Genomic DNA, 16,251 nt, shown 5'->3' on the forward strand with positions numbered 1-16,251 from the left:
TTGGGCACCCAGAGCTCTCCGATGGAAAACACTGCAGGCCCGAGCATCCATGAACTCCTGCAAGGCTTTGGAGTGGGAAAGCTGTGCATAGCAGAAGGCTCCCTGCCAAGTGCTGCAGGACTTTGTGGATGGTGAAGCTGCAGCTGCCTTGCAGGCTTCTGGTCCAGGGGCGTGTGTGCCCCAGACCAGAATGCATTAGGAGGACCTCCTAGCAAGCGGCATGCAAGCACCCAGTTTCCTTGGCCTAGACTTGCCTGTGCACACCCAGGCCTGTCAGCAGTGAAGACAGCGCAGACAGCAAGCGGAGGTTTCAGGCAGCTAAGGGCCAGCAGGCATCCTGCTTGCAAGTGGGGTCATGACTGTTTTGTGCTCAGGCCCCAGTGGCCACGTGCACACACAGCCTCTGGACCTGCAGCGTCCCAGCAGGGCAAGAGACACACAGGCAACACCCTGGGGCCTCCTCGAATGAATGGTAATCCATCGAGGTCCTGCTGGCTGGCAGTGGCCTAGGCCTGCACAGGCCCTAGGGAGGCCGTGCTGAGGCTGGGATGGGTCCCATCCTAGCAGGGCCCAGGGCAAGCCTGGGACTGGAGGCCAGGCTGCAGGCTCATTCCAGCTAGGGCCTGGTGCAGAGAGCCTTCAGCTGCGACTTCCAGGGGGAATGGTCAGCGCAGTGGCTTTTGCCTGCAATCCATGAGCCTCACTCGATCTGCCCTGCCTGTCAGACCCACACTCCCTAGAAGTGTGTTCCTGAGGCAGTTGGACAGTTGGGGAAGTGGAGGCTCACCCAGCATGGGAGGCCTGCCTAGAACATTGCTCTGGGTACAAAGACGGTTCCCTGCACCTCTGGCCCTGGGGAGAGATTTTCTGCACACAGGAGACACTTGGCACGCACAGTGTTTCCCCATGGAAAGCACTGTGAGAGAGAGTCGCCGCCAGGGATGCATGGCACTCTCCCATCGAAGCCCTCCATGCAGCAGGCTGTCATCAATTTGGCTGCTTCCCTTGGTGGCTGGAGAGACTTCAGCTCCTCTGGAGGCTCTGGGTCAATTGTCACTCCCCTTCGAGGAAATGAGGCTTGTGAGTTGAGGTCCTTGTGAAGAAGGGCAAGCAGCATGCTCCGTGCAATGAGACGCACGTGTGGTGTGAGAGGCTTGGCAGCAGAGAAGAAGCAAGACGGGCAGCCAGAGAGGGGATGTGCATGCAGCTTGAAGGCCCCAGATCTCCTGCATCCCAGCCAGGGAATGCCGGCTCTGCCCACCAGGTCCCATTCACAAGTGGGCCCCCAGCTTGTGGATCTGCCCTTTCCCAGCCATGAAACCACACACAGGCTGCACCCTGAGCCCTGCCAAGGGTGAACTTTGCTCCCCGCATGGGATGAATGGCACGACTGTGTTAGGGGACAGAAGGCCCTAGGAGGCCTTCAGGGAGCTGCCATGGCATAGCAGTGCTCAGGCAAAAGCACTCTGCTTTCTGTAGGCTGGAAGAACCCTGCAGTATCTACTTGAGGCAGAGAGAGTTCAGCTAGGCTATCCATGGCTGAAGGCAAAGCAGAGAGTTTTTTGGTGGAGCGCTGGCACCATCTGTTGGCCGACAAGCATGGGAGGAGAAGCCTCTCTCCAAATGAGTTCCTGAGGAGCTTTCCAAGCAGGAGGCACGCTGGCTCCAAAAGCTTCGAGAGTTCTGCTTAGGACTACCCTCCGGCAACAGAGTGGGTACCAAGGTCATGTGTTTTGGAAGGTTCTCAGAAACCACAGGGGAGGCTTTGGGCACCCAGTGCTCTCCGATGGAAAACGCTGCAGGGCCGAGCATCCATGAACTCCTCCAAGGCTTTGGAAGGGAAAGGTATCCATAGCAGAAGGCTCTCTGCCAAGTGCTGCAGGCCTTTGTGGATTGCGAAGCTGCAGCTGCCTTGCAGGCTTCTGGTCTAGGGGCGTGTGTGCCCCGGTCCACAATGCGTTAGGAGGAGCTCCTAGCAAGGGGCGAGCAAGCACCTCGTTTCCTTGGCATAGACTGGCCTGTGCACACAGAAGCCTGCCAGCAGTGAAGACAACGCAGACAGCAAGGGGGGGTGGCAGGTGGCTATGGGCTGGCAGGCGTCCTGCTTGAAAGTGGGGCCATGACTGTTTTGTGCTCAGGCCCCAGTGGCCACGTGCACACACAGCCTCTGGACCTGCAGCGTCCCAGCAGGGCAAGAGACACACAGGCAACACCCTGGGTCCTTCTCGAATGAACAGCGCTCCAACGAGGTCCTCCTGGCTGGCAGTGGCCTAGGCCTGCACAGGCCCTAGGGTGGCCGTGCTGAGGCTGGGATGGGTCCTGACCAAGCAGGGCCCAGGGCAAGCCTGGGACTGGAGACCAGGCTGCAGTCTCATTCCAGCTAGGGCCAGGTGCAGAGAGCCTTCAGCTGCGACTTCCAGGGGCAATGGTCAGCGCAGTGGCTTTTGCCTGCAATCCACGTTCCTCACTTGAGCCGCCCTGCCTGTGCGACCCACACTCCCTAGAAATGTGTTCCTGAGGCAGTTGGACAGTTGGGGAAGTGGAGGCTCACGCACCATGGGAGGCCTTCCTAGAACATTGCTCTGTGTCCAAAGAGGATTCCCTGCACTTCTGGTGCTGGGGAGAGATTTTCTGCACACAGGAGACACTTGGCACACACAATGTTTCCCCATGGAAAGCACTGTGAGAGAGAGTCGCCGCCAGGGTTGCATGGCACTCTCCCATCGAAGCCCTCCATGCAGCAGGCTGTCATAGACTCGGCTGCTGCCCTTGTTGTTTGGAGAGTCTGCAGCTCCTCTGGAGGCTCTGGAGCATTTCGCAGACCCCTCCAAGGAAATGAGGCTTGTGGGATGAGCTCCTTGCAAAGAATGGCAAGCATCCTGCTCCTTTCGATGAGACCCACGTGTGGGGAGAGAGGCTTGGCAGCAGAGGAGAAGCAAGAGGGCAGCCAGGGAGGGGATGTGCATGCAGCTTGCAGGCCCCAGAGCTCCTGCTTCGCAAGCAGGGAATGACAGCTCGGCCCATCAGGCCCCATTCACATGTGGGCACCCAGCTTCCGGATCTGCCCTTTCCCAACCATGAAACTACACCCAGGCTGCACCGTGTGCCCTGTCAAGGTGGACCATTGCTCGCCAGGTGGGCTGAATGGCACGACTGTGTCAGGGGAGAGAAGGCCCTAGGAGGCCTTCGGGGACCTGCCACAACATAGCAGTGCTCAGGCAAAGGCACTCTGCTTTCTGTAGGCTGGATGCACACTGGAGTTTCTGCTTGAGGCAAGGAGAGCTCAGCTAGGCGAACCCTGGCTGAAGGCAAAGCAGAGAGTTTTTTGGTGGAGCGCTGGCACCATCTGCTGGCCGACAAGCATGGGAGCAGAAGCCTCGCTCCAAATGAGTTCCTGAGGAGCTTTCCAAGCAGGAGGCACGCTGGCTCCAAAAGCTTAGAGAGTCTTGCTTAGGACTACCCTGCGGCAACAGACTGGGTGCCAAGGGCATGTGGGTTGGAGGGTGCTCGGAAGCCACAGGGGAGGTTTTGGGCACCCAGAGCTCTCCGATGGAAAACACTGCAGGCCCGAGCATCCATGAACTCCTGCAAGGCTTTGGAGTGGGAAAGCTGTGCATAGCAGAAGGCTCCCTGCCAAGTGCTGCAGGACTTTGTGGATGGTGAAGCTGCAGCTGCCTTGCAGGCTTCTGGTCCAGGGGCGTGTGTGCCCCAGACCAGAATGCATTAGGAGGACCTCCTAGCAAGCGGCATGCAAGCACCCAGTTTCCTTGGCCTAGACTTGCCTGTGCACACCCAGGCCTGTCAGCAGTGAAGACAGCGCAGACAGCAAGCGGAGGTTTCAGGCAGCTAAGGGCCAGCAGGCATCCTGCTTGCAAGTGGGGTCATGACTGTTTTGTGCTCAGGCCCCAGTGGCCACGTGCACACACAGCCTCTGGACCTGCAGCGTCCCAGCAGGGCAAGAGACACACAGGCAACACCCTGGGGCCTCCTCGAATGAATGGTAATCCATCGAGGTCCTGCTGGCTGGCAGTGGCCTAGGCCTGCACAGGCCCTAGGGAGGCCGTGCTGAGGCTGGGATGGGTCCCATCCTAGCAGGGCCCAGGGCAAGCCTGGGACTGGAGGCCAGGCTGCAGGCTCATTCCAGCTAGGGCCTGGTGCAGAGAGCCTTCAGCTGCGACTTCCAGGGGGAATGGTCAGCGCAGTGGCTTTTGCCTGCAATCCATGAGCCTCACTCGATCTGCCCTGCCTGTCAGACCCACACTCCCTAGAAGTGTGTTCCTGAGGCAGTTGGACAGTTGGGGAAGTGGAGGCTCACCCAGCATGGGAGGCCTGCCTAGAACATTGCTCTGGGTACAAAGACGGTTCCCTGCACCTCTGGCCCTGGGGAGAGATTTTCTGCACACAGGAGACACTTGGCACGCACAGTGTTTCCCCATGGAAAGCACTGTGAGAGAGAGTCGCCGCCAGGGATGCATGGCACTCTCCCATCGAAGCCCTCCATGCAGCAGGCTGTCATCAATTTGGCTGCTTCCCTTGGTGGCTGGAGAGACTTCAGCTCCTCTGGAGGCTCTGGGTCAATTGTCACTCCCCTTCGAGGAAATGAGGCTTGTGAGTTGAGGTCCTTGTGAAGAAGGGCAAGCAGCATGCTCCGTGCAATGAGACGCACGTGTGGTGTGAGAGGCTTGGCAGCAGAGAAGAAGCAAGACGGGCAGCCAGAGAGGGGATGTGCATGCAGCTTGAAGGCCCCAGATCTCCTGCATCCCAGCCAGGGAATGCCGGCTCTGCCCACCAGGTCCCATTCACAAGTGGGCCCCCAGCTTGTGGATCTGCCCTTTCCCAGCCATGAAACCACACACAGGCTGCACCCTGAGCCCTGCCAAGGGTGAACTTTGCTCCCCGCATGGGATGAATGGCACGACTGTGTTAGGGGACAGAAGGCCCTAGGAGGCCTTCAGGGAGCTGCCATGGCATAGCAGTGCTCAGGCAAAAGCACTCTGCTTTCTGTAGGCTGGAAGAACCCTGCAGTATCTACTTGAGGCAGAGAGAGTTCAGCTAGGCTATCCATGGCTGAAGGCAAAGCAGAGAGTTTTTTGGTGGAGCGCTGGCACCATCTGTTGGCCGACAAGCATGGGAGGAGAAGCCTCTCTCCAAATGAGTTCCTGAGGAGCTTTCCAAGCAGGAGGCACGCTGGCTCCAAAAGCTTCGAGAGTTCTGCTTAGGACTACCCTCCGGCAACAGAGTGGGTACCAAGGTCATGTGTTTTGGAAGGTTCTCAGAAACCACAGGGGAGGCTTTGGGCACCCAGTGCTCTCCGATGGAAAACGCTGCAGGGCCGAGCATCCATGAACTCCTCCAAGGCTTTGGAAGGGAAAGGTATCCATAGCAGAAGGCTCTCTGCCAAGTGCTGCAGGCCTTTGTGGATTGCGAAGCTGCAGCTGCCTTGCAGGCTTCTGGTCTAGGGGCGTGTGTGCCCCGGTCCACAATGCGTTAGGAGGAGCTCCTAGCAAGGGGCGAGCAAGCACCTCGTTTCCTTGGCATAGACTGGCCTGTGCACACAGAAGCCTGCCAGCAGTGAAGACAACGCAGACAGCAAGGGGGGGTGGCAGGCGGCTATGGGCTGGCAGGCGTCCTGCTTGAAAGTGGGGCCATGACTGTTTTGTGCTCAGGCCCCAGTGGCCACGTGCACACACAGCCTCTGGACCTGCAGCGTCCCAGCAGGGCAAGAGACACACAGGCAACACCCTGGGTCCTTCTCGAATGAACAGCGCTCCAACGAGGTCCTCCTGGCTGGCAGTGGCCTAGGCCTGCACAGGCCCTAGGGTGGCCGTGCTGAGGCTGGGATGGGTCCTGACCAAGCAGGGCCCAGTGCAAGCCTGGGACTGGAGGCCAGGCTGCAGGCTCATTCCAGCTAGGGCCAGGTGCAGAGAGCCTTCAGCTGCGACTTCCAGGGGCAATGGTCAGCGCAGTGGCTTTTGCCTGCAATCCACGTTCCTCACTTGAGCCGCCCTGCCTGTGCGACTCACACTCCCTAGAAATGTGTTCCTGAGGCAGTTGGACAGTTGGGGAAGTGGAGGCTCACGCACCATGGGAGGCCTTCCTAGAACATTGCTCTGTGTCCAAAGAGGATTCCCTGCACTTCTGGTGCTGGGGAGAGATTTTCTGCACACAGGAGACACTTGGCACACACAGTGTTTCCCCATGGAAAGCACTGTGAGAGAGAGTCGCCGCCAGGGTTGCATGGCACTCTCCCATCGAAGCCCTCCATGCAGCAGGCTGTCATAGACTCGGCTGCTGCCCTTGTTGTTTGGAGAGTCTGCAGCTCCTCTGGAGGCTCTGGAGCATTTCGCAGACCCCTCCAAGGAAATGAGGCTTGTGGGATGAGCTCCTTGCAAAGAATGGCAAGCATCCTGCTCCTTTCGATGAGACACACGTGTGGGGAGAGAGGCTTGGCAGCAGAGGAGAAGCAAGAGGGCAGCCAGGGAGGGGATGTGCATGCAGCTTGCAGGCCCAAGAGCTCCTGCTTCGCAAGCAGGGAATGACAGCTCGGCCCATCAGGCCCCATTCACATGTGGGCACCCAGCTTCCGGATCTGCCCTTTCCCAACCATGAAACTACACCCAGGCTGCACCGTGTGCCCTGTCAAGGTGGACCATTGCTCGCCAGGTGGGCTGAATGGCACGACTGTGTCAGGGGAGAGAAGGCCCTAGGAGGCCTTCGGGGACCTGCCACAACATAGCAGTGCTCAGGCAAAGGCACTCTGCTTTCTGTAGGCTGGATGCACACTGGAGTTTCTGCTTGAGGCAAGGAGAGCTCAGCTAGGCGAACCCTGGCTGAAGGCAAAGCAGAGAGTTTTTTGGTGGAGCGCTGGCACCATCTGCTGGCCGACAAGCATGGGAGCAGAAGCCTCGCTCCAAATGAGTTCCTGAGGAGCTTTCCAAGCAGGAGGCACGCTGGCTCCAAAAGCTTAGAGAGTCTTGCTTAGGACTACCCTGCGGCAACAGACTGGGTGCCAAGGGCATGTGGGTTGGAGGGTGCTCGGAAGCCACAGGGGAGGTTTTGGGCACCCAGAGCTCTCCGATGGAAAACACTGCAGGCCCGAGCATCCATGAACTCCTGCAAGGCTTTGGAGTGGGAAAGCTGTGCATAGCAGAAGGCTCCCTGCCAAGTGCTGCAGGACTTTGTGGATGGTGAAGCTGCAGCTGCCTTGCAGGCTTCTGGTCCAGGGGCGTGTGTGCCCCAGACCAGAATGCATTAGGAGGACCTCCTAGCAAGCGGCATGCAAGCACCCAGTTTCCTTGGCCTAGACTTGCCTGTGCACACCCAGGCCTGTCAGCAGTGAAGACAGCGCAGACAGCAAGCGGAGGTTTCAGGCAGCTAAGGGCCAGCAGGCATCCTGCTTGCAAGTGGGGTCATGACTGTTTTGTGCTCAGGCCCCAGTGGCCACGTGCACACACAGCCTCTGGACCTGCAGCGTCCCAGCAGGGCAAGAGACACACAGGCAACACCCTGGGGCCTCCTCGAATGAATGGTAATCCATCGAGGTCCTGCTGGCTGGCAGTGGCCTAGGCCTGCACAGGCCCTAGGGAGGCCGTGCTGAGGCTGGGATGGGTCCCATCCTAGCAGGGCCCAGGGCAAGCCTGGGACTGGAGGCCAGGCTGCAGGCTCATTCCAGCTAGGGCCTGGTGCAGAGAGCCTTCAGCTGCGACTTCCAGGGGGAATGGTCAGCGCAGTGGCTTTTGCCTGCAATCCATGAGCCTCACTCGATCTGCCCTGCCTGTCAGACCCACACTCCCTAGAAGTGTGTTCCTGAGGCAGTTGGACAGTTGGGGAAGTGGAGGCTCACCCAGCATGGGAGGCCTGCCTAGAACATTGCTCTGGGTACAAAGACGGTTCCCTGCACCTCTGGCCCTGGGGAGAGATTTTCTGCACACAGGAGACACTTGGCACGCACAGTGTTTCCCCATGGAAAGCACTGTGAGAGAGAGTCGCCGCCAGGGATGCATGGCACTCTCCCATCGAAGCCCTCCATGCAGCAGGCTGTCATCAATTTGGCTGCTTCCCTTGGTGGCTGGAGAGACTTCAGCTCCTCTGGAGGCTCTGGGTCAATTGTCACTCCCCTTCGAGGAAATGAGGCTTGTGAGTTGAGGTCCTTGTGAAGAAGGGCAAGCAGCATGCTCCGTGCAATGAGACGCACGTGTGGTGTGAGAGGCTTGGCAGCAGAGAAGAAGCAAGACGGGCAGCCAGAGAGGGGATGTGCATGCAGCTTGAAGGCCCCAGATCTCCTGCATCCCAGCCAGGGAATGCCGGCTCTGCCCACCAGGTCCCATTCACAAGTGGGCCCCCAGCTTGTGGATCTGCCCTTTCCCAGCCATGAAACCACACACAGGCTGCACCCTGAGCCCTGCCAAGGGTGAACTTTGCTCCCCGCATGGGATGAATGGCACGACTGTGTTAGGGGACAGAAGGCCCTAGGAGGCCTTCAGGGAGCTGCCATGGCATAGCAGTGCTCAGGCAAAAGCACTCTGCTTTCTGTAGGCTGGAAGAACCCTGCAGTATCTACTTGAGGCAGAGAGAGTTCAGCTAGGCTATCCATGGCTGAAGGCAAAGCAGAGAGTTTTTTGGTGGAGCGCTGGCACCATCTGTTGGCCGACAAGCATGGGAGGAGAAGCCTCTCTCCAAATGAGTTCCTGAGGAGCTTTCCAAGCAGGAGGCACGCTGGCTCCAAAAGCTTCGAGAGTTCTGCTTAGGACTACCCTCCGGCAACAGAGTGGGTACCAAGGTCATGTGTTTTGGAAGGTTCTCAGAAACCACAGGGGAGGCTTTGGGCACCCAGTGCTCTCCGATGGAAAACGCTGCAGGGCCGAGCATCCATGAACTCCTCCAAGGCTTTGGAAGGGAAAGGTATCCATAGCAGAAGGCTCTCTGCCAAGTGCTGCAGGCCTTTGTGGATTGCGAAGCTGCAGCTGCCTTGCAGGCTTCTGGTCTAGGGGCGTGTGTGCCCCGGTCCACAATGCGTTAGGAGGAGCTCCTAGCAAGGGGCGAGCAAGCACCTCGTTTCCTTGGCATAGACTGGCCTGTGCACACAGAAGCCTGCCAGCAGTGAAGACAACGCAGACAGCAAGGGGGGGTGGCAGGTGGCTATGGGCTGGCAGGCGTCCTGCTTGAAAGTGGGGCCATGACTGTTTTGTGCTCAGGCCCCAGTGGCCACGTGCACACACAGCCTCTGGACCTGCAGCGTCCCAGCAGGGCAAGAGACACACAGGCAACACCCTGGGTCCTTCTCGAATGAACAGCGCTCCAACGAGGTCCTCCTGGCTGGCAGTGGCCTAGGCCTGCACAGGCCCTAGGGTGGCCGTGCTGAGGCTGGGATGGGTCCTGACCAAGCAGGGCCCAGGGCAAGCCTGGGACTGGAGACCAGGCTGCAGTCTCATTCCAGCTAGGGCCAGGTGCAGAGAGCCTTCAGCTGCGACTTCCAGGGGCAATGGTCAGCGCAGTGGCTTTTGCCTGCAATCCACGTTCCTCACTTGAGCCGCCCTGCCTGTGCGACCCACACTCCCTAGAAATGTGTTCCTGAGGCAGTTGGACAGTTGGGGAAGTGGAGGCTCACGCACCATGGGAGGCCTTCCTAGAACATTGCTCTGTGTCCAAAGAGGATTCCCTGCACTTCTGGTGCTGGGGAGAGATTTTCTGCACACAGGAGACACTTGGCACACACAATGTTTCCCCATGGAAAGCACTGTGAGAGAGAGTCGCCGCCAGGGTTGCATGGCACTCTCCCATCGAAGCCCTCCATGCAGCAGGCTGTCATAGACTCGGCTGCTGCCCTTGTTGTTTGGAGAGTCTGCAGCTCCTCTGGAGGCTCTGGAGCATTTCGCAGACCCCTCCAAGGAAATGAGGCTTGTGGGATGAGCTCCTTGCAAAGAATGGCAAGCATCCTGCTCCTTTCGATGAGACCCACGTGTGGGGAGAGAGGCTTGGCAGCAGAGGAGAAGCAAGAGGGCAGCCAGGGAGGGGATGTGCATGCAGCTTGCAGGCCCCAGAGCTCCTGCTTCGCAAGCAGGGAATGACAGCTCGGCCCATCAGGCCCCATTCACATGTGGGCACCCAGCTTCCGGATCTGCCCTTTCCCAACCATGAAACTACACCCAGGCTGCACCGTGTGCCCTGTCAAGGTGGACCATTGCTCGCCAGGTGGGCTGAATGGCACGACTGTGTCAGGGGAGAGAAGGCCCTAGGAGGCCTTCGGGGACCTGCCACAACATAGCAGTGCTCAGGCAAAGGCACTCTGCTTTCTGTAGGCTGGATGCACACTGGAGTTTCTGCTTGAGGCAAGGAGAGCTCAGCTAGGCGAACCCTGGCTGAAGGCAAAGCAGAGAGTTTTTTGGTGGAGCGCTGGCACCATCTGCTGGCCGACAAGCATGGGAGCAGAAGCCTCGCTCCAAATGAGTTCCTGAGGAGCTTTCCAAGCAGGAGGCACGCTGGCTCCAAAAGCTTAGAGAGTCTTGCTTAGGACTACCCTGCGGCAACAGACTGGGTGCCAAGGGCATGTGGGTTGGAGGGTGCTCGGAAGCCACAGGGGAGGTTTTGGGCACCCAGAGCTCTCCGATGGAAAACACTGCAGGCCCGAGCATCCATGAACTCCTGCAAGGCTTTGGAGTGGGAAAGCTGTGCATAGCAGAAGGCTCCCTGCCAAGTGCTGCAGGACTTTGTGGATGGTGAAGCTGCAGCTGCCTTGCAGGCTTCTGGTCCAGGGGCGTGTGTGCCCCAGACCAGAATGCATTAGGAGGACCTCCTAGCAAGCGGCATGCAAGCACCCAGTTTCCTTGGCCTAGACTTGCCTGTGCACACCCAGGCCTGTCAGCAGTGAAGACAGCGCAGACAGCAAGCGGAGGTTTCAGGCAGCTAAGGGCCAGCAGGCATCCTGCTTGCAAGTGGGGTCATGACTGTTTTGTGCTCAGGCCCCAGTGGCCACGTGCACACACAGCCTCTGGACCTGCAGCGTCCCAGCAGGGCAAGAGACACACAGGCAACACCCTGGGGCCTCCTCGAATGAATGGTAATCCATCGAGGTCCTGCTGGCTGGCAGTGGCCTAGGCCTGCACAGGCCCTAGGGAGGCCGTGCTGAGGCTGGGATGGGTCCCATCCTAGCAGGGCCCAGGGCAAGCCTGGGACTGGAGGCCAGGCTGCAGGCTCATTCCAGCTAGGGCCTGGTGCAGAGAGCCTTCAGCTGCGACTTCCAGGGGGAATGGTCAGCGCAGTGGCTTTTGCCTGCAATCCATGAGCCTCACTCGATCTGCCCTGCCTGTCAGACCCACACTCCCTAGAAGTGTGTTCCTGAGGCAGTTGGACAGTTGGGGAAGTGGAGGCTCACCCAGCATGGGAGGCCTGCCTAGAACATTGCTCTGGGTACAAAGACGGTTCCCTGCACCTCTGGCCCTGGGGAGAGATTTTCTGCACACAGGAGACACTTGGCACGCACAGTGTTTCCCCATGGAAAGCACTGTGAGAGAGAGTCGCCGCCAGGGATGCATGGCACTCTCCCATCGAAGCCCTCCATGCAGCAGGCTGTCATCAATTTGGCTGCTTCCCTTGGTGGCTGGAGAGACTTCAGCTCCTCTGGAGGCTCTGGGTCAATTGTCACTCCCCTTCGAGGAAATGAGGCTTGTGAGTTGAGGTCCTTGTGAAGAAGGGCAAGCAGCATGCTCCGTGCAATGAGACGCACGTGTGGTGTGAGAGGCTTGGCAGCAGAGAAGAAGCAAGACGGGCAGCCAGAGAGGGGATGTGCATGCAGCTTGAAGGCCCCAGATCTCCTGCATCCCAGCCAGGGAATGCCGGCTCTGCCCACCAGGTCCCATTCACAAGTGGGCCCCCAGCTTGTGGATCTGCCCTTTCCCAGCCATGAAACCACACACAGGCTGCACCCTGAGCCCTGCCAAGGGTGAACTTTGCTCCCCGCATGGGATGAATGGCACGACTGTGTTAGGGGACAGAAGGCCCTAGGAGGCCTTCAGGGAGCTGCCATGGCATAGCAGTGCTCAGGCAAAAGCACTCTGCTTTCTGTAGGCTGGAAGAACCCTGCAGTATCTACTTGAGGCAGAGAGAGTTCAGCTAGGCTATCCATGGCTGAAGGCAAAGCAGAGAGTTTTTTGGTGGAGCGCTGGCACCATCTGTTGGCCGACAAGCATGGGAGGAGAAGCCTCTCTCCAAATGAGTTCCTGAGGAGCTTTCCAAGCAGGAGGCACGCTGGCTCCAAAAGCTTCGAGAGTTCTGCTTAGGACTACCCTCCGGCAACAGAGTGGGTACCAAGGTCATGTGTTTTGGAAGGTTCTCAGAAACCACAGGGGAGGCTTTGGGCACCCAGTGCTCTCCGATGGAAAACGCTGCAGGGCCGAGCATCCATGAACTCCTCCAAGGCTTTGGAAGGGAAAGGTATCCATAGCAGAAGGCTCTCTGCCAAGTGCTGCAGGCCTTTGTGGATTGCGAAGCTGCAGCTGCCTTGCAGGCTTCTGGTCTAGGGGCGTGTGTGCCCCGGTCCACAATGCGTTAGGAGGAGCTCCTAGCAAGGGGCGAGCAAGCACCTCGTTTCCTTGGCATAGACTGGCCTGTGCACACAGAAGCCTGCCAGCAGTGAAGACAACGCAGACAGCAAGGGGGGGTGGCAGGCGGCTATGGGCTGGCAGGCGTCCTGCTTGAAAGTGGGGCCATGACTGTTTTGTGCTCAGGCCCCAGTGGCCACGTGCACACACAGCCTCTGGACCTGCAGCGTCCCAGCAGGGCAAGAGACACACAGGCAACACCCTGGGTCCTTCTCGAATGAACAGCGCTCCAACGAGGTCCTCCTGGCTGGCAGTGGCCTAGGCCTGCACAGGCCCTAGGGTGGGCGTGCTGAGGCTGGGATGGGTCCTGACCAAGCAGGGCCCAGTGCAAGCCTGGGACTGGAGGCCAGGCTGCAGGCTCATTCCAGCTAGGGCCAGGTGCAGAGAGCCTTCAGCTGCGACTTCCAGGGGCAATGGTCAGCGCAGTGGCTTTTGCCTGCAATCCACGTTCCTCACTTGAGCCGCCCTGCCTGTGCGACTCACACTCCCTAGAAATGTGTTCCTGAGGCAGTTGGACAGTTGGGGAAGTGGAGGCTCACGCACCATGGGAGGCCTTCCTAGAACATTGCTCTGTGTCCAAAGAGGATTCCCTGCACTTCTGGTGCTGGGGAGAGATTTTCTGCACACAGGAGACACTTGGCACACACAATGTTTCCCCATGGAAAGCACTGTGAGAGAGAGTCGCCGCCAGGGTTGCATGGCACTCTCCCATCGAAGCCCTCCATGCAGCAGGCTGTCATAGACTCGGCTGCTGCCCTTGTTGTTTGGAGAGTCTGCAGCTCCTCTGGAGGCTCTGGAGCATTTCGCAGACCCCTCCAAGGAAATGAGGCTTGTGGGATGAGCTCCTTGCAAAGAATGGCAAGCATCCTGCTCCTTTCGATGAGACCCACGTGTGGGGAGAGAGGCTTGGCAGCAGAGGAGAAGCAAGAGGGCAGCCAGGGAGGGGATGTGCATGCAGCTTGCAGGCCCAAGAGCTCCTGCTTCGCAAGCAGGGAATGACAGCTCGGCCCATCAGGCCCCATTCACATGTGGGCACCCAGCTTCCGGATCTGCCCTTTCCCAACCATGAAACTACACCCAGGCTGCACCATGTGCCCTGTCAAGGTGGACCATTGCTCGCCAGGTGGGCTGAATGGCACGACTGTGTCAGGGGAGAGAAGGCCCTAGGAGGCCTTCGGGGACCTGCCACAACATAGCAGTGCTCAGGCAAAGGCACTCTGCTTTCTGTAGGCTGGATGCACACTGGAGTTTCTGCTTGAGGCAAGGAGAGCTCAGCTAGGCGAACCCTGGCTGAAGGCAAAGCAGAGAGTTTTTTGGTGGAGCGCTGGCACCATCTGCTGGCCGACAAGCATGGGAGCAGAAGCCTCGCTCCAAATGAGTTCCTGAGGAGCTTTCCAAGCAGGAGGCACGCTGGCTCCAAAAGCTTAGAGAGTCTTGCTTAGGACTACCCTCCGGCAACAGACTGGGTGCCAAGGGCATGTGGGTTGGAGGGTGCTCGGAAGCCACAGGGGAGGTTTTGGGCACCCAGAGCTCTCCGATGGAAAACACTGCAGGCCCGAGCATCCATGAACTCCTGCAAGGCTTTGGAGTGGGAAAGCTGTGCATAGCAGAAGGCTCCCTGCCAAGTGCTGCAGGACTTTGTGGATGGTGAAGCTGCAGCTGCCTTGCAGGCTTCTGGTCCAGGGGCATGTGTGCCCCAGACCAGAATGCATTAGGAGGACCTCCTAGCAAGCGGCATGCAAGCACCCAGTTTCCTTGGCCTAGACTTGCCTGTGCACACCCAGGCCTGCCAGCAGTGAAGACAGCGCAGACAGCAAGCGGAGGTTTCAGGCAGCTAAGGGCCAGCAGGCATCCTGCTTGCAAGTGGGGTCATGACTGTTTTGTGCTCAGGCCCCAGTGGCCACGTGCACACACAGCCTCTGGACCTGCAGCGTCCCAGCAGGGCAAGAGACACACAGGCAACACCCTGGGGCCTCCTCGAATGAATGGTAATCCATCGAGGTCCTGCTGGCTGGCAGTGGCCTAGGCCTGCACAGGCCCTAGGGAGGCCGTGCTGAGGCTGGGATGGGTCCCATCCTAGCAGGGCCCAGGGCAAGCCTGGGACTGGAGGCCAGGCTGCAGGCTCATTCCAGCTAGGGCCTGGTGCAGAGAGCCTTCAGCTGCGACTTCCAGGGGGAATGGTCAGCGCAGTGGCTTTTGCCTGCAATCCATGAGCCTCACTCGATCTGCCCTGCCTGTCAGACCCACACTCCCTAGAAGTGTGTTCCTGAGGCAGTTGGACAGTTGGGGAAGTGGAGGCTCACCCAGCATGGGAGGCCTGCCTAGAACATTGCTCTGGGTACAAAGACGGTTCCCTGCACCTCTGGTCCTGGGGAGAGATTTTCTGCACACAGGAGACACTTGGCACGCACAGTGTTTCCCCATGGAAAGCACTGTGAGAGAGAGTCGCCGCCAGGGATGCATGGCACTCTCCCATCGAAGCCCTCCATGCAGCAGGCTGTCATCAATTCGGCTGCTTCCCTTGGTGGCTGGAGAGACTTCAGCTCCTCTGGAGGCTCTGGGTCAATTGTCACTCCCCTTCGAGGAAATGAGGCTTGTGAGTTGAGGTCCTTGTGAAGAAGGGCAAGCAGCATGCTCCGTGCAATGAGACGCACGTGTGGTGTGAGAGGCTTGGCAGCAGAGAAGAAGCAAGAGGGGCAGCCAGAGAGGGGATGTGCATGCAGCTTGAAGGCCCCAGATCTCCTGCATCCCAGCCAGGGAATGCCGGCTCTGCCCACCAGGTCCCATTCACAAGTGGGCCCCCAGCTTGTGGATCTGCCCTTTCCCAGCCATGAAACCACACACAGGCTGCACCCTGAGCCCTGCCAAGGGTGAACTTTGCTCCCCGCATGGGATGAATGGCACGACTGTGTTAGGGGACAGAAGGCCCTAGGAGGCCTTCAGGGAGCTGCCATGGCATAGCAGTGCTCAGGCAAAAGCACTCTGCTTTCTGTAGGCTGGAAGAACCCTGCAGTATCTACTTGAGGCAGAGAGAGTTCAGCTAGGCTATCCATGGCTGAAGGCAAAGCAGAGAGTTTTTTGGTGGAGCGCTGGCACCATCTGTTGGCCGACAAGCATGGGAGGAGAAGCCTCTCTCCAAATGAGTTCCTGAGGAGCTTTCCAAGCAGGAGGCACGCTGGCTCCAAAAGCTTCGAGAGTTCTGCTTAGGACTACCCTCCGGCAACAGAGTGGGTACCAAGGTCATGTGTTTTGGAAGGTTCTCAGAAACCACAGGGGAGGCTTTGGGCACCCAGTGCTCTCCGATGGAAAACGCTGCAGGGCCGAGCATCCATGAACTCCTCCAAGGCTTTGGAAGGGAAAGGTATCCATAGCAGAAGGCTCTCTGCCAAGTGCTGCAGGCCTTTGTGGATTGCGAAGCTGCAGCTGCCTTGCAGGCTTCTGGTCTAGGGGCGTGTGTGCCCCGGTCCACAATGCGTTAGGAGGAGCTCCTAGCAAGGGGCGAGCAAGCACCTCGTTTCCTTGGCATAGACTGGCCTGTGCACACAGAAGCCTGCCAGCAGTGAAGACAACGCAGACAGCAAGGGGGGGTGGCAGGCGGCTATGGGCTGGCAGGCGTCCTGCTTGAAAGTGGGGCCATGACTGTTTTGTGCTCAGG

Source organism: Hippopotamus amphibius, chromosome 2, assembly GCF_030028045.1.
Source record: "Hippopotamus amphibius kiboko isolate mHipAmp2 chromosome 2, mHipAmp2.hap2, whole genome shotgun sequence".
Classification (NCBI taxonomy): domain Eukaryota; kingdom Metazoa; phylum Chordata; class Mammalia; order Artiodactyla; family Hippopotamidae; genus Hippopotamus; species Hippopotamus amphibius.